Raw genomic sequence first — 18,451 nt, 5'->3', positions numbered from 1 at the left:
GCTGCCTGCACAGTCCTTTATTTATAAAGGCTTGTTGCTGAGTCATGTGTTTGGGGGCAGAGGCTCCTTAAAAATATCCTGGGCAAAGTGCATGTTTCAGCACTTAGGGGCAGCATAGGGAAAAGGGAAAAGTGCAGCTAGGATGTAGGGGAAGAAAGATTTGTGGTAGCTTGAGTTGTTAACTATAAATTTGTATACACCATTTTTATTTCTTATATATATAATTTATACAAGAAGCAATATATTCAGTTTTCCACTTACACAGGAAAAAAGGAAAGGAAAAAATCTATAAATGAGATGGCACAAGAAAGAGGGGAAGAAAACAAAAATCAAAATAATAAATTACAGATGTGGTTGGGCTTTGTAAAACACTTTGTATTTAGGTTGCTGTTGGAAGACAGAAATCATTGCCCAGAACCAATAAATAGCAGGTAGCAAGGATCACATCTGCTTTACATTCTAATTAAAATTCCAAACAAGCAGCTGAGATGCATGCTCTCTGTAACCAACTGGCTGTGGTGTTTTGAGAGCTCTCTGATGAGCTGAAAGATGTCAGGATCTAAGGGAGTTCATCTGAGTTATACCACCACCAGCCTGTCCTATCAGTCAGTCATTGGTTTTATCAATTATTTGTGTGTGGGTACCACATTAAGGCCCTAATTTTAATAGGAGCTCAGTAGGTAGTACTGATTACAAGAGACAACACTTGTCCCATAGAGTTTACAATTTGAATGCACAGACAGAAAAAAGATGAGAGAGGAAATGAGCACAAGGAGTTAAAATGAGCTGAGGCAATGATATTTTCCTTGCTAGTCAGAAAGATATGAATGGAATCCAGAATTTTAAATTCATAGTCCTATGCCTTAGGTATAAGACAGCACAACACATATTGGTGCACAGTGCTTGCCCATGATACTGTTACTCTTGTGAAAGTGTTTTCAGAAGCAGTGATGACTTGAAAGACAACGGAGAAAACCCCAAGAATGCTCCCTGGCTGCTCCTGAGAAGCTTCAGAATTATATCCATTGTGCACATGCATAAACTTTTTTTCTCAGTGCTGATTTTTGTTCTTGCCTGGGAAGGTCTAGATTGATGCAGGGAGATTTACCTGGCTTGTGCAATAATTGGAATAGACAATAAGGCTCACCCTCCACAAAAAAAGGCCAGTTTTAAACAGCATATGTTGAAAATAAACATTTTAAAATCAACAGCTTAAGATAATTTTTGCAAGAGTAGTAAATAAGCTATGGAGTTTTGTAAACAGCTTATGTTAATATCTAATATCTCTTGAAAAAGAAAAAAATTCTAAATAGCTGGAGGGCTGCTATTGATGTACTTTATATATGTTAAAAGAGGAAAAGGTGATGTGCTAGTGAACAGTAGACCACTTAGGCTGATTCAGTGATGGATAAGTTAACAGAAAAAATTAATTTAGGACTTTACTATTGAGGTATTAAAATGTAAAAATATAAATAATATCAGACAACTTAGTTTTGTGGAACGTAGGCCTTGTCAAACAAACCTTTAATCTTTTTTGGCAATATTACAAGCCAGGTTAATGAAAACAACTTGGTTGATACAGTGGATTTGTTGGATTTCTCCAAGGAATTTGATTTAGTACAACAAGGCATCTTGAGGGGAAAAAAAATATATATGGAATGAACAGAGCACACTTTAAGTGGATTAAAACTCTCTCATTAGCAGAGCTGAAAATGCAATAGTTAATAGAGATTATCAGAAAGCAAAATCTTTACTAGTAAGATAATTTATAGGTGCAACTCTACTCCTTTTGGTTGGTTGTTTTGTTATATCTTCCCGGTAAAATTCACCAGCAGTATAGAGCCTGCAGAGTGACAAAATTCTGAGAATACTCTTAAATTTCATAACTTCTCTGAATTACTCTGACATGACACAAAAGATGAGATTCAATGCATTAAAAAAAAATTTAAAACTCAGGTGCCATTTTAAGCGTCCTAAGGAACAGGATTTAGCTCCCTGGGACTGGTAGACATGACAGAGGGTGCACAAGAAACTCTAGCCTTTCCAGAAGAGCAGCTGGGGCCATGTGGGATGTCTCCTAGCAATCTGAATAGGACTACATACCCATGTTTAGGCAAGCAAATCCTACCACAACTAATGTCTGTCAGCTGGAGGTTTCTCTCCCCAACCACAGCTCCTACTTACAGCTTGATATAGCACTTGCAATCTAAGAGGAGGAGGTCACTAGCACCTAGGGATGCCTGAGCTGAACTCTTGAAATTTTTAGTGCACCCTGGGTTAAGTTTACTGCTTGCTAGGAAGAGGATACCCAGTGTTTGCCAGACCCTTTGAAATCACTTTTAGCTACGCAACCTCTACATTTAAAGAAGAGCCCAAAAAAATAGGACTGGAAAAAAGTCTTCCCATGGAACTTCAAGGAGTTTAATCTATTCAGTTTATCAAAGAGAAGATTGAAGGATTACCTGATTATTTTGTAGAGGTCCTTAGACATGGAAAGCTATCATAATGAGAAGGTTTGCAGTCTTGCAGACAGAGACATAATGAAATCCAATTTGCTGGCAGTCAGACAAATTCAAGCTTGAAATAAAACACACTTTTGAACACTAAGGTTAATGAAACATTGGAAGAATTTCCATGGAGGAGGTGATAGATTTGCCATTGCCTAGAGTCTTTCAGGCAAAACTTTAGTTTTGGACACCCTTTAGTCCAGTCTCTAGGAAAAAAATACCATGGCCTCTGTGAGAAAGTTTTCAAACTAGATGATCATAGTGGTCTTTCTGTCAACAGAGCACATGACGAATTTATAAACTGAAGGAAATGGGCCCTACTCTTCCAAGAGAGTCTATGCTATTGAAAAATTTGTCCCATCTTAGAAATGAGAAATATTGGAACCACTACAATAAAATCCTTCCTTGGAGGAATGTATGACTATTCCTTCAGCACACATATTTTGAGATTGCCTCAGTAGATGTCAACATGGCACACTGCTCCTCCTTTTGATAAGCATAAATTCAGAGAGAATTAGAGATAAGGTCATTTGAACAAAAATCTCAGCTTTGCCCCTGTATTTGATTGCACGCTCAAGCATCAGCTTTTACTGACTGTTGATTTCTTCCCTTGCACATTCATATCACTGTAAACATCGCTGTTCAGCAAATGCATTTTCCCCTCTTGGGTAATTAATCTCCCATAATTATCTTCATTCCCAGGCATTCCTGCTTTCTCCAGAAATACAAAAAAACTAGCCAAACATTTTGGTGGTCCTTCATTCTTGAACAACAAAGTCAGAGGAAATGACTTCAGAAGAGATCAGGAGAAATTACCCCAGCAATCATGCTGATGTGAAGAATATCCACGCTGTAAGGGTATGGGTCCGAGGGAGAGACATCAGTTGTAAAAAAGAGAGCTCAGAAGGAAATCCTGGGTGGATGCCCCTGAGAAGCAATAGGTATAAATTACTATGAAAAGTGCAATAGGAGATAATGATAGACATACTAAAGACGAAGATACAAAAAGAGGAAAGAAGAATTCCTGTGTTGGACCACAATTCTTGTCTATCCTTTTATCCTCATCAGTTAACTTATTCTTGCTTCTTGGTCAGTAAGAAGACAAGAGAGATGCAAGCTACACGCCTGTATCTAGATTTGGATTTCAGATCCAGGTCTGTATTTCAGGTTCTTTCCACTGGTATGGACATTCAGCTATGGTGATACAGTTCACTGTGTTGTATCATGGGGATGACTTCTGACTGAAAGCTAGATTTAAATTTGGATCTCATTTCTGCAGAAAATATATAGCACTTCTGATTTTGCATATTAAATATCTTTCCTCTCACCACATGCCTTTGACGGAAAACTGGGTTTTATGAATATATGTATATAATTTCTTTAAATGTGTTGAAGGAAATTGATATTGGAGGGCTGGAGAACCTGCTAGGTAGACAATGGACAGTACAACAGAGATTGATAAAGAGTAGTTCTAGGAATTATATTGTTTAGTTTTGATCTAAGCACAGATTGATTCAATTTAAGGGAAATGATTCTTCATTATATGCACAGAAGTGTGTTTCTGGAGCAGCATCATGATTTTAGCTGCTTTTAGGTTTAGATACTGCACCTATGAGTGCTTGCTGCGCTGTTTTCCTTTTAGGTCCTTCGTCAGGATTTGTTAGCTCTATACTGGTTTGGTGATCCTCATGCTCTAAAAGAGTGCTTCATTAAAAGAGGTTTCTTTTCCACCACCTTTCTGTGCTTGATGTTAGCCAGCTGCTCATCACCAGTACTTTTCTTTGCAACAGTGATTGCCCTTGAATCCTAGTTAGCTGTCTTTAAGCAGAGATTTGTACACTGCTTAGTTGTGTGTCCTGTGTCTTAGTTTCCATACTTTTTCCCATCAACAACTCTCTACCAGCCCTGTGGCACCTCACTTAGAAAACTAATATTAGGGAAGCTTTTAACATCACTGAAGCTGCCCAAGGGAGGCAGAGAGGAGAAATCAGCCTGAAACTGATTCTCACACTGCACAGTATCCATAGGGTTTGTATTACTTAGCTCATGAAACCTTAGCCCATGGATATAAGTCAAATTGCCCCAATATTCACAGCTTTCTGGGGCAGTGAATATAAAAGAGGAAATACTGTAAAAAACTTTTAGCATTAGAAGGCACTTTGATTTCTTATGATGAATGCCTCTTTACATGAATAAGTGGGTGAACATAGACAGTAGATGTGTATGGTATGGATGGATGGATAGATAGCTAAAAGAATGATATGAATAGATGAATGAATGGATGTATAATGCTGCACGTACTGAGAAGAAGTGATGACTACAAAACTTTCTCAGGAAAAAACAAGAAGTTTCTCATACAGTGATCTAACTTCTGCCCTTCATGTCAGCTTAACAAAAACAAAATAGAAAAAGGAGATATCTCAATTAAAGGCCACAGCAGCTTTAAAGGAAATGTGCTGATTTCAGTAAAAGCAGCTGAAATACCTCCCCATGTGGAGGAGGGTTTTGGCATGAATCTTGCAAGCTGTGGGCAGAGAGTAATTGCCAGCAAACTTTGCACCTCCAAAGAAAGATAAAATAAAATGTAGTTTAAGCATTTAAAAAATACATTGCTCTTCTTACATTTTATGCTTAAAGAGGGTGCTGACAGGTATGGAGCATCACAGAGAAAAATCTTACCAGCACAATCAGTACTAAGTGGTTGTGCTTTTTATTTGCATTTCCTTCATTCTGTTCTTTCATTTCCTTGCAAAAGACTAAATTGATTACCACCTTTGTTTTGATGAGTTCCATCTTTCCCTCCAAAGTCAAGATAGTTGTTTATGCCTTGATTTTAAAATAAATTTTTGCTGCCTGCAAGTGTGGAGTCATCACTCTTCTTTGGTAAGGCTTTCAATTTTTACTTTAATGACATATGTGTCATTATTTCAGAGGTGAAGAAAAACCAGTTCTAATTTTAGCCAGGCATGCTGGGCCCACAGATGAAAAATACGAGCTTTGGCCAGACTTGTGGATTCCCCTGAAAACTTGCTAACTTACATATTCTCTGTCACATTCAAATTTTAGAGTAAAATTTCAGCCTTCTGCACTGAGTTGTGTACTTTAAAACATTTAAATTGGTTTGTCTTTAATAAGCATCATTATTTCTACTACATGTCTAGAAACCTAATTTCTTTTGAACATAAAAAGGTAACTTTTATTCTTTTCAGGTAATTCAATCCTGGTAAAGGTTTCACAGAATCACAGAGTAGTTGAGGTTGGAAGGGACCTCTGGAGGTCATCTTGTCCAACCCCCCTGCTCAAGCAAGGCCACCTAGAGCAGGTTGCCCAGGACCATGTCCAGGTGGCTTTTGAATATTTCCAAGAATGGAGACTCCACCACCTCTCTGGGAGACTTGTGCCAGTGCTTGAGCACCCTCACAGTGGAATTGTGTTTCCTGATGTTCAGAGGGAACTTCCTGAGTTTCAATTTGTGCCCATTGCCTCTGGTCTTCACTGGGCACCACTGAAGCTCTATCCTCTTTGCACCCTCCCTTCAGGTATTTATATTCATTGATAAGATCCCCCCCATGAGCCTTCTTTTCTCCAGGCTGAGCAGTCTCAGCCTCTCCTCATAGGAAACATGCTCCAGTCCCTTAATCATTTTTGTGGCCCTACACTGGACAGCAGTTTGGACCCCTCCACACTAGACTTGGCTCTTTCTACTGCATACAGTCTTTCAGCATTACCTCAGAAGGCCTTGTACCTGCCATTTCCTGTGCTCCCACTTATGCCATGCCCCATGTCACACATGCTTGACATCATGGTATGAAAAACCACATTTGGTGTGCCATGATGTTTCAGGCACTTTGGATTGATATATCACACATGCAAATAGTAATTATCCCAATGGTGCCTACAGAGGATCCATGAATATATGGGGCTCATAGTAGGTGATAAAAATAAGTTTAAGTATCTCCAGAAGCTGGCAATGCTGTGCAGTCTGGATACGAGCCACTCTACAGTACTACACCTGGCTGCTCAGGATAGCTCTATGAGACAGATGTCTTTAGTGATGTGGGCATAGCTTGAATGGAAAAAGTAGTCCTCAGGGATGTTAAATCAGAGCATGACCTTTCAGCAGATGGCACATTTTTTACAGCTGATCTCTGGGTCACACAGGAATAGAAGAACTCAGCTGTTCCTTGTGCTGAGAACTGCTAAAGCTCCATCATCAGGGAGCCCCTCCGTGGCAGCATAAGTGAAGGTCAGATTTCTGTATTGTGTCAGCTCTGGGACAGGGTCATAGTTGTTATAGTTACATACCTGTGCCACTGAATTTTCTGTGACAGAGCAGCAGTATTTGGAGGTCCTACATAAACACAGGCAATAGAAAGTTGAAAGAAACTTGCAGAAGCTAAAGTGTGTATTAAAATGTAAATAGCAAGAGAGAACAGTTTGTGTAAGAATAGGGTGAAAAATATATATGATGATTATAAAACCTGATGTAATGAAACATGACAGGGTGGGGCCCTAGAGCTGAGATAAACTAGATTCCACTCTTTAAACTACATTACGCAAGAGTGAAGATATAGAAAATGGGAAAAGTAGTGCAGCAATAAAAATGTTTTGGAAAGGGAGACAGGGTGAACCAACACAGTCTTTTACCCCACATGAATCTCCTGCTGATATCTTTGAATATGAGTTTTATCTTGGCCTTGTTTATTTCAAGCCTATTTAAATTTTGAAAGGATTTGTGGTTTCTTTTATTCTTTTAACTAAGTGGAATATGTAAATAACCCCAACAAAGAAGAAATGATCATTAGCTAAAGCACATATGGAGAATTCATATTACAATGTGATCTGAGTGCTTGTGTTCCCCTCAAGCCCCTTTGCAAGCCACCCATGGATAAGCGTGCACCCTCATGCACAGTCAAGCAGACATGTTCTTGCTTAGATGTTTCAGGAATAGACACAGCAGCAGTCTGACAGCAAGGAAAGAAATGCAGAGGTCTCTCCTCACATGGGACAAGGACATGTGCCCTACTGACCAGGGCTTACCACCACAAACAAGGGTCCAGTCCCTCCCCCTCACCACTCCTTCTGCTTTGCTCTATAAACTTATGCTTTTGTGATCACAGATGTGTTGCATTTATGATAGTTCTGCTTATAAGCATTGCTGTGTTTATTATACAGCTAAAATTTGCTGCCATGCAAAGGACTTAAAAGCTGGTCTGGCCTATAGCCCGGTAATGAGCTGCATCAATCAGTTTCAATAACACTCTGGAATTGAATACATGGATCTCAGTGCGCAGGGCCAGCACTAGTGTGCTTATATGCCCATGAAAGAGGTACAGGCCTTTCCATTTTATTGTCTGGGAAACTGAGTCAAAAAATAGCAGCAGCCTGGTTCTGTTGCCATGGAAGTCGGTACCAAAAATCCCTTTTACAGTCACAGAAAATGAAAGGTTGAGTGAGAATTGATACATCTCAGCAGAAATGCCAAATCTGTTGGCTCCCTAGCTTTTACAATTAAGCCCATGTTTTGTTTCATTCCCTGTTAGGCACCAATGGTCTATCATGAGCAGTACTTTCTCTCTGTTGCACATCTGTGATGCTTCAGAAGAAAGTGACTCTTCTGCCCGTAATGAACTGACATAGATTTGCAATTCTGTATATTGGAGGAAAGGAGCTACAAGTGGTCTCCTTTAGTGAACAGAGTACTCTGGAGGGGAATTTGGGTTACTTTAGTATACGCAGGCATTATTTGATATGTATTATTCTGTCACAGAATGACAGAATGGCTGGGATTGGAAGGGACCTCTGGAGATCACCTAGTCCAACCCCTCTGCTAAAGCAGGTTCACCTAGAGCAGGTTGCACAGGATCGCGTCCAGGCGGGTTTTGAATATCTCTAAAGAAGGAGACTCTACAACCTCTCTGGGCAGCCTGTTCCAGTGCTCTGTCACCCTCAATGTAAAGAAGTTTTTCCTCATATTCAGATGGAACTTCCTGTGCTTCAGTTTGTGCCCATTGCCCCTTATCCTGTCACTGGCCCCATCCTCCTGACACCCGCCCTTAAGATATTTGTAAGCATTGATAAGATCCCCTCTCAGTCTCCTCCAGGCTAAACAGACCCAGGTCTCTCAGCCTTTCCTCATAAGAGAGATGGTTCAGTCCCCTAATCATCTCCATAGCCTTCTGCTGGACTCTCTCCAGTAGTTCCTTGTCTTTCTTGAACTGAGGAGCTCAGAACTGGACACAGTACTCCAGATGTGGCCTCACCAGGGCAGAGTAGAGGCGGCGGATAACCTCCCTTGACCTGCTGGCCACACTCTTCCTAATGCACCCCAAGATACCATTGGCATTCTTGGCCGCAAGGGCACATTGCTGGCTTATGGTTAACTTGTTATCCACCAGGACTCCCAGGTCCTTCTCTGCAGAGCTGCTTTCCAGCAGGTCAACCCCTAACCCGTACTGGTGCATGGGGTTATTCGTCCCTAGGTGCAGGATGCTACACTTTCTTGAACTTCATTAGGTTCCTCTCCACCCAACTTTCTAGCCTGTCCAGGTCTTGCTGAATGGCAGCACAGCCTTCTGGTGTATCAGTCACTCCTCTCAGTTTTGTATCATCAGCAAACTTGCTGAGGGTACACTCTGTTCCTTCATCCAGGTCATTGATGAATAAGTTGAACAAGACTGGGCCCAGTACTGACCCCTGGGGAACACCTCTAGCTACAGGCTTCCAACTAGACTCTGCACTGCTGATCACAACCCTCTGAGCTCTGCCATTCAGCCAGTTCTCAATCCATCTCACTGTCCACTCATCTAACCCACACTTCCTGAGCTTACCTATGAGGATCTTATGGGAGACAGTGTCACAAGCCTTGCTGAAGTCAAGGTAGACAACATCCACTGCTCTCCCCTCATCTACCCAGCCAGTTATGCCATCATAGAAGGCTATCAATCAGATTGGTCGAGCATGATTTCCCCTTGGTGAATCCAGGACTACTCCTGATAACCTTCTTTTCCTCCCCATGCTTAGAGATGACATCCAGAATGAGCTGTTCCATCACCTTTCCAGGGATAGAGGTAAGGCAGACTGGCCTGGGTTTCCTGGGTCCCCTGTCTTTCTCTTTTTGAAGACTGGAGTGACATTGGCTTTCCTCCAGTCCTCAGGCACTGGTAGAAGTATTAAACTTTTAAAATCCCGTATGGTGTATTGGATATGTGTTCAGTTACTAATATTTAGCACAAGAGGTCAGACAGCACTCTGTATAAAAAAAATGTGCCTTCCTTGGATTAGCAGTATTGTTCTTTAATGTCTTGAAATCACATGTTATTAATAAATTATAGGTAAAATTAAGGGAGTGAGAAGTTGTCACTCTGCAGTACCTCTCTTCACCAACAAGTTTCCTTCTGAACGTAAAAGGACGCTGCTGTGTCAGAGCAGATTAAAACCTTTACTCTTTTTCTTCTTCGTTCCGAGTACGGTGTCGGTACCACACATCCAGTTGTTTGAACAGAGAGGATTAACCTTCTCCTGGGGCCAATTATACAGCCTAGCTGTCTGTTGTCATTGCAGAACTACCAAGGAACCCAGCCAGGGACACATATGGCAGGGTCCTGCTATAATGAGCGTCCATGTTTCAGACGAGGGCTCCTGGCAGTTCCCGAGATATGGATTTGGGTAGCTCAGAGCACCAGCTGTTCTGTTCTAGTGGTGATTTCTGGCTGCTGAGCCTTACACTTGGTCACTCCGCACTGGCAGCATGTATGAGTGAGCCGCAGATCCAGATGTGGCAAGGCTGGGTCGTCTTTCACTGGGCTGTGTGCATCAGCCTTGTTACAGGTCAAGAGATGTGCACACTGCTAATTGGGACTCTACCAAAATTCTGGGCGTTTCTGGGGCCCTAGATGTTCAATCTCTGCTCCTTACTTTGGGATCTTGCAGATTGGTGCTCTAATGGACCCCCAACACCAGTGCTCTGAGCTCCAGCTTGTACATGATGATTGTCCCCACCACACTTCCTATGTCAGTAGTAGAAACATGGCAGTGATAAAGAAAGAGTGATTACAATCACTGCTGTGAACTCTGTGTGTGTGATCAAAGTTCACTTGCTCTTCCTATTGGTACAAGGCACTAAAATACAGTCATATAGAAAATCTGAAAGAATGTTTACTAGACTAGCCACTGGTAAAAGTGCAAGCAAGTAATTTTGAGCCACTTGGGGAACCATCCCCACCTGACAAATACAGGGACAGGTGGACATTTCTGGAGGTTTGCTACCTGGGGGAACCTCCCAAATCCATAAAGAGTGTTTGGTTGAAAAACCAGGGAGAGGCAGTGAACAATGTTTTCCTTTCTCCCCATCCCTCCAGCTGAGCACACCAGGACCATGAGTCATAAGTTCTCACAAAAATCAAAGTAGTTTTCATTCTGTTGGCTGCAGATGGACATTTTAAAATCAAACATTTATTCTTTGATTTTTCTTTTGAGTGCTACGGGAAGGCGGAGAGTGGGGAGAAGGGCAAGGTAAATGATGCACTGAAAAATGTCTGTTTAATTGTGGGAAGAAGTCCTTGAAAATTAAAAGGCAGTCTTGAAAGTGGTTGATTTTAGGAAAATGACCTTGTTACCTTGGAAATATTTCTCTGCTAAATTTCATATTGTATCAGGATATGGTGAAGCATGACTACAATACAAGCTTGCAAATAATACCTTGAACTGCAGTCACAGCTGTAACAATGAATGCTAACACATTTTGAAAAGGACATTAAACTTTAAGCCTATTTGTAACCATTAGAGAGCAAGCTGAAACATAACAGAAGACTGCTCCCAAATCTGCTTGCAGTGAGCTGCTTCTATAGCTTCCACAGATGCTTCTGTTAGGTGGAAGATTTGGGTCTGATTTAGTTCTTCTCATCTTCTTAATTATGGCAATAATTGGAAAAATCACTTTAAGAAGTTAGGAGTGATCTGCATGCTTACATTTGAAGCACAAAGGAGTGTTTTTCCATGTGCATAAGGCTTGCTGACCCAGATCTCCATTTTTTCAGTGCTTTCCCCATGCATAGTAATAACAGGATATTCACGTTTATTTCTGGCATGTTTGAAAACTGGAAGACTCTGTTTCATAATGATCCAAACATAATGGAGCTGTCAACTGTGGTCATTTCTCTTAACACTGAGAAAAAGAATATGAAATGCCCCACTGAGAATATGGGGATTGTATGTATCAGTGCCCATAAAATATGATTATTATTTTCCCACCAAAGAAGAGAAATACTAGATTAAAAAAAAAGATTCTTTATCTAGAAACTGCATTGGAGGATTTTAAAGGGATTCTGTCTCAGTTTCCCTGCAATCATAAATTAAGAGTATGAATACCATGAAATGTTAAATCAGTCTGTTGACCAAAGGTTGTTGATATGTAGGGAGAGGGTGACTGTTATTTCTTCAGAGCTGAAATTGTTATATATCTAGTGATGAGAGCAGGGTTATGTAAAAAGAAAAGGCAAAGAGAAAAAAAAAAAAAAGAGATGAAGGCAAACCAAAACACACACGACCAGTCCTTTGAAACTGATGGGAATATTCCCTTTCCAATACTTGAATTATGCATTATGAATACTTCATCTGATGCATTTAGCTCACACTCTCATTTTTAATTTGTGAATCAGTGGCAAAATAGTCTCAAATTTCACATTATTCACAGATAACCTACAAACACAGTATTAAACTTGCGCTAGAAGCTCCTAAACTTTTGAATCTTTTCACTGCTACTAACTCCACTACCAGCATATGCATCCAGAATGAAGAAAAGGATTTTTTCTTAATGTGCCAAGCATCCAAGCAATTAAATTCACTAAAGGTTATCTCACATGCAACCACTGGCCTGTGGAACATGATTGAGGGAGTACTTCCACAAAAAACACTTGCCCATGGTTCTGTTAGACTGCCTATGAACTGTGATAGTTAGACAACCACCCAACTTTCTATGGCCTATTTCCTCAACTGTTTCATTATCTATATAAAATTGTGATACCAAAAAAATACTCCCAGCTGTTACAAAAGTGACTTGAAAATGGAATTTGTTGTATGAAAAACAGGTACATCCCTCTGCCAAGCTCTGGTCCAGAAGAAGTAACGAATCATGCCAGTGACACAGATGGGACTGAACAAATTCAGAACGTGAATGGAAAGTGCAATGTAACTTAGTGTGGTTTAGTGCGAGTATCATATGAATAGGCACATGGATCAGAATAGAATTATCACATCCCACATTTGCGAGGTCTGACTCCACACTTGCATAAACCTAGCATAAAATAATGCTGATTGAATTTTCATGTGGAGTTCCCAATTACTTGCCTAGAATATGATTGTCACGTTACTGTTTCACTTTCCTCTCCTTAAGGTGCTTTGCTGTACATTGGATGAGCACCAGGTACCTAATGGTTATCTGAAAATGTCATATCTGAAAAAAAATGGACTAAAAGTGTTGAACATGACCAGATATTTTCCTGCGCAGTTTCTGGAGAACCAAATATCATGGTAGAATCCTTCTGATAGCACTTGTGCTTCTTCTGGATTACAGTAGAAACCAGAAGCTCTCACAGGTGTGTGGAGCTAATAGAACATTTCCATACTTCATTGTCACTGACCATGCTGACAGTGCTGACTTAGTCTATCAGGACTTGAGTAGGCAAAGTACCCAGACATACCCATTAAGTCCCAAAGAAGGCAACAGAATATAAATGTTTGCCTTAAGTTTTGTGTGGATTTATGTGCTCTGTTGAGCTGTACATTTGCTATGCAAATGGAGTTCCTACCCCTCTTGTGCTTGTGTTGTACTTGGTAGGATTCCAGACAAGTGTCTATTGATTATGTTTTAAAATCACTACGCTATTATGAAGAGCAAATAATAAGACAGGGTAATAATCGTAATTAAAAAGCTAATTTTTCCTTGAGGTAGCTCAATTTAAATTCAGTGGAGCTACACAGAGCTCAGTTGGGCCTATTATTTCCTATTAGATTTTCTGGCAGAGCTAGGATGTCATACAAACACTTAAAAACTGAAAAGAACACAATTACTACATGCCAATTCTGTGTTCTAGAGACAATTGGGCCAATCACTCTGATTCGAGTCTGTAACTAAGCACAGTAAGAGCAAAAGAACTGCATTGAAGACCTAGCAGTTAATTTACTACGTAGAAGTAAAAAGCAGCCAAGCTCATAAGTCTTCTTCAAATTTGCTATCAAACAAAAATGACATGTACTGTACTGGAATAAGCCGAAAGTGCAAGTCTATTGAGTTGACACTGCAAAGACTCGCAGAGGACATGTGTGTTGAACAGGTATTTGAGGGTAAACGCCAGCAGAAATCCTGTCTGTATACACACATTTTTTTTTATATTATGCATGTGTTCATTTACAATGCATGTATATACATGCACTTATATACATGTATGCAAGTGTTTATATAGGTGTATATTTGAGTTCATTGTCTTTGAGCATTTTATACCTTGCTAACTTACTCCAATGAATTCACAAGCTCTGAGAGCAGACGTGGGACAGGAAGAAGCAAATTTATTACAATGCCCTCTGATTTCTGTGCAGTTTCTTGTGCCTGTGAATACCGTCATCAGAACAAAAGTCTGTCTGAATTTATGACACATGTGGCTGCTGACAGCAGCAAAAAATAGCCCTTGAGTGACTGCCAGCAAGACTAAGCACAGAATGAGCTTCCTGCCCATACCTACAGGTGATTGGGAGAGATGTTAAAAGGTTTTTGTATCAAATGTCTTCGTTTAATTAAAACAAGCGGGGAGAGGAAACGGTCTAACAAATAAAGTAGCTGCAACCCCCATGCTTCCAGCAAGCTCAGCTGCTCGCACAGACAAGCATAAATTCCAAATTTTTCATTAACGAAATTTTCCATTCCAGCTCCACTAATGTAGAGGTTTCCACTTTCAGGCCCCTTGCTGTGTTGCAGAGCTTGTTATTCGTTATTATTCATCTGTCCTCAATTCAGTGATCGGATCTGTCTGTTGCTGCTTTAGGAGGCAGAGATTCTAGCCAAGCTTACTGAGGGAAAAATATAAAGCAGGCAAACATAACCGTTGAGTGAAGTGCTTTTCCTGTAGGCTGCCAACCTCACCCTGACATCACGCAGATCAGGAATAATTTTCAATCAACAAAGACAGGGCCATTGCAAATGAAGCCTGAGACAGACAGAACACAAAGTCACGTTGTCCTCATCCTCCGCTGAGCTGATTCTGAACACTTCTCAAAGATACGGGTGACTGCAAAGTACCACCTCATCAGAATTCCCACTAACATCCTTCATAAGTTTTCTTTTCACAGTGCAAGCAGCTAAGAAGGTGCAAACAAGAATATTAAGCTCTCAGCAAGGCAGAGGCAAACAGTCCCAGCAACCGCTACTTCCTGGCATGGAAAAGCAGCTACTGCTGGTTACACTGAGAAAGAAGAGAAAAAGAGAGAGACATGGGTCAGTCTTGCATCTTCATATGTACTATTTCCAGCTGAGTGTGCTTCACAGTGAATAAGAAAGCTCATTCCTCATGCTGGTAATCTCTGTACAGCTTTGTAGAGCTTGAACAAGCCTAGGTCCATGTGTCTGCTGCTTCTGCTACAAGGATTGCCCTTTGTGGAAATAAAAAGGACAAGGCTGAGGTGCAAATGGTGGTAGAATTGTGACAGAATTGTGACACACAACTGCTTTTAGGAGGAAGTTTCTAGGGCTTCTGCCTGCCCTTGGGAACAGGGTCATCTCTGCTCCCCTTTGTCTCTCTTTCCCGGGGAGCTGTTCAAAACACTCGACGTGAAACAGTGCAGCTTCCAAGGCAGCCGGCTGGAAAACTGGATGGCAATCTGAAATAGGAGCCAGCTGCAGGTGACACTTGCAGAGATAAGGTCCTCTTGTATAGTCTGGCTCATCTGGCAGTGCCCATGCAAAGTGTGGAAATGTGCCCCTGCTTGAACTGCCTCTATCTGTACGTTTTCTGATCCAGAAGCACAGAGATCTGGCATTAATAACAGCAGAATTGTACCCTCAGTTTACATCTGGGTAAAAACAGAGGAGGTGATAGATGAGTAAAAGTGTACTCATGTCACTAGACAAGATGTTTAGGTTAATGAAATGCAAACACAAGTTTTATGCTTTTGATTGCCTAAAAAATGCCTAGTTAAATGTTTGTATAGTAAACACTATGCCCTTTCCAGGTACTTGCCAAGAGCAGAGATTTGTACTAAATATCAAAGGTAAAATTAATCAAGGGTAACCTGCAGGCCTGAGAGAGCAAGTAATGCACATAATTAGCCTGTAGTTTTTTGGCTCGCCAAGAGCCACTTGAACCAGACAAGGACATCCATTTAAGGACATTAATAAGTTTTGGCGTGTCAGCCACAGATCAGTGATCACAGCCATGCTGATCCACGTTGGCTCACATATCACCATTAATCTACCTTATGATTCATTTGTTGGATTATAAAATAACTTAGAAGCTTAAATCCTTTGTATTCCCACATCTTGAAAAACTGTTCACTTCTGGTCCTCTTGGCTGGAAATGGTATTTAGCAAAGCCAGGAAATGTTGACAGGACAAGAGGAATGACTGAATGGATGGCATGGCTGTGCTAATGGAAAACACTAACATTTGAGCCTGAAAATTGCGAGCACAAGCCTCCGGAACAAACCCTTGTCATATTTGACAACAGGTACCCATGTCTCAGTCCTATTGAAAGCCTTAGTGCTCGGCTCAGGATCCCTTATTTTAAATGTATAAAGAAACTTCCAACGAAGTTCAAATGTGTGGCCTGAAATGCCTTGTCCTGAGGAACTGAGCAGAAATACCCAGGCAAAAGCTCCTGTACGTGGGAGGTAGATATGAAAGTAATTCTCTGCTGTTTTCAGCCAAGGGAGAGCTGGGTACCTGCCACTTTGCAAACCCACAGATTTCTGAGATTATCCTCTGATGAGCAGACGTTTTCTTTAAATAGCATGCTGCAAATTAACAGTTCTCAGAAAACTTTGACAAAGTCCCTGACAAAGTTTCTTTCTTAACCCTTAAGCTGCTGACTTGGAGCAATTAATGGAGTGATAGAAAAGGGAGGAGTTGATACAATGATTTCCCCTATGGTTAATAACCTCATGTGGCAATGTAAGAGTGGGAGATAGTACGCTTGCAATGTGGGAGACAGTGGATAAATTTTGAGCTCAGAAGCATCTGGTTATAGCTATTTTCTCTGTTCCAAGGCAATTTTCAAGATGTTTTACATTTTTTGCTGTCCTGAATTATGATAAATACAACATATGTCTGTGAAATAAAAATCAGGACAAACTCTTGGGTTTTTTTCCCTCCTTCTCACAATGAATTCATTTAACTGTGAAAACAAAAAGGAATATTCAGCTATGTAATTCACAAAATCTCACATAATTTGACAAGTTTATTTTCACTACCTGTATTAAAATTTTAAATTCTTCAGGATGGACCTTTTCTGGCAAACAAGAATTAGTATTTCCCTACGGAAAATGTTTCATTAAAAACTGTCTGACTGATATGCTACAATGGAGGAGAGGCTAAAACTGCATTTTTTGAACAGAAGAATTTCATATTCCTGCAAACAAAATCACAGTAGTCACTTCCACAGTAAGAGGCAAGACCTCTACAGGTAAATCAGTGTAATTCCATGTCTTTCAATGAAGCAGTGTGAATAATGTTGGCAGCAAATCTTGTTCCTGGTTTCTAAAGCAGAATTTCCTGTCACAAATGCGTTGGAGCCTGGCTCTGTTAACATATCTTCTGTGTCTCCTTACACTTTTTCTGCATCAGCCATTGCTATACATCTTTGTCCTGAACTGTAATAATCATGGACTTAATCACAACATAGGTGCTGCTGATTCTTCTCAATGTGTTACATAATAATATTTATTACTTTCTTTAGTCAAAACACCATTTAGCCTTTAAAAAAAAATTCCATGGGTACTTAGCCTGTCTGAGGAAGATCTGTGCACCATCATTTGTAATGTTGACACAATGTTTTTCATTTACAAATAAATACAAAATAAGGTAAGCTTTCTTCTTTTATTCCTTTTACTTCCTCACATGTTGTTTGTTTGCTCGCTTGCATGACTGTGGGCAAGAGCATCTTAGTTTTTTAATTTTTCCTCTGCTATCATCTCATGGACCACTTTCTAATGTCAGCGTCTCACAGACTGCCACAAGTCCATAACCTACAAGACAAGAGTCACTGATGTGTAACACTGCAGTGCTGTTATTCTATTCTTAACCCCTGTGGACTGTATTTTCTGTAGTCTCTTTCATCAGGTTCTTCTTCATAAAAGTAAATCACCTAAGTCCAAGGTCTTTTGCCAGTGCTGTTCTACTGAGTTTTGGAGGATTTTACTGGCATAAATGGGAGCAGAACACCATCCCTAATTAAAAAAGATATGCAAGTCTATCTGTTCTCATAGAAAGGCAAATAGATGAAGAGCTGCCATCAAAGAGTGTGTACTGTCCAAAGTCTGAGCTGTGTCAATAAAATCTGTTATTCCAAAGCTGTTTCCTTGATTATTCTTTCCAACATTCAAACACATACATTATCAGTAGAAAAATAATGCAAGAATAGCATTTGATATAAGAAGAAAATGCTTTGACAAAGGAATACCTTCTTATAGCACAGTCATAGCATATTGGTAAGAACAGAAGGACCAGACTTTCTAAACAGTCTCTGCAGATGTCTTTGGCAGCTGGATTGTCAGAAGCTCTGAGGGCCTGTTGGGTCTGCAGGCTTCATGATGTCCCTGGTGAATATGCAGGTGGAGTAACTACCTCAGGGTTGTAGGCTGTGGAGGTGGAAGAGAGCAGAGGTGAGAGCAGAGGAGAGAGCAGTCATTTACCCAGCTACATTTCAGTCCAGGTGCCAAAGTCTATACTAACTATGCTA

At 40.5% G+C, this 18,451-nt stretch overlaps 1 long non-coding RNA gene across 3 annotated transcripts in view; it reads left to right on the top strand.

Moving 5' to 3' along the window:
- The window catches only part of LOC148053245 (uncharacterized), a 67,458-nt gene extending 49,430 nt beyond the window's left edge, over nucleotides 1-18,028 (top strand). For 2 of the 3 annotated variants that reach the window (XR_015708407.1, XR_015708408.1), the window contains exon 8: nucleotides 14,850-18,028. This is a non-coding gene — a long non-coding RNA (uncharacterized LOC148053245). Of the gene's footprint in view, nucleotides 1-3,209; nucleotides 3,526-14,849 lie in introns of those variants that run through there. The other variant, XR_015708409.1, reaches the window with a different exon arrangement.
- Nucleotides 18,029-18,451: the final 423 nt, after the last annotated feature.

This window comes from Nipponia nippon, unplaced genomic scaffold (genome assembly GCF_047370975.1).
Source record: "Nipponia nippon isolate SJK-2023a ecotype South Korea unplaced genomic scaffold, ASM4737097v1 scaffold_4, whole genome shotgun sequence".
In the NCBI taxonomy this organism is placed as follows: Eukaryota; Metazoa; Chordata; class Aves; order Pelecaniformes; family Threskiornithidae; genus Nipponia; species Nipponia nippon.
The sequence above is the reverse complement of the archived record's forward strand: the minus strand, read 5'-3'. Positions and strand labels throughout refer to the sequence as shown.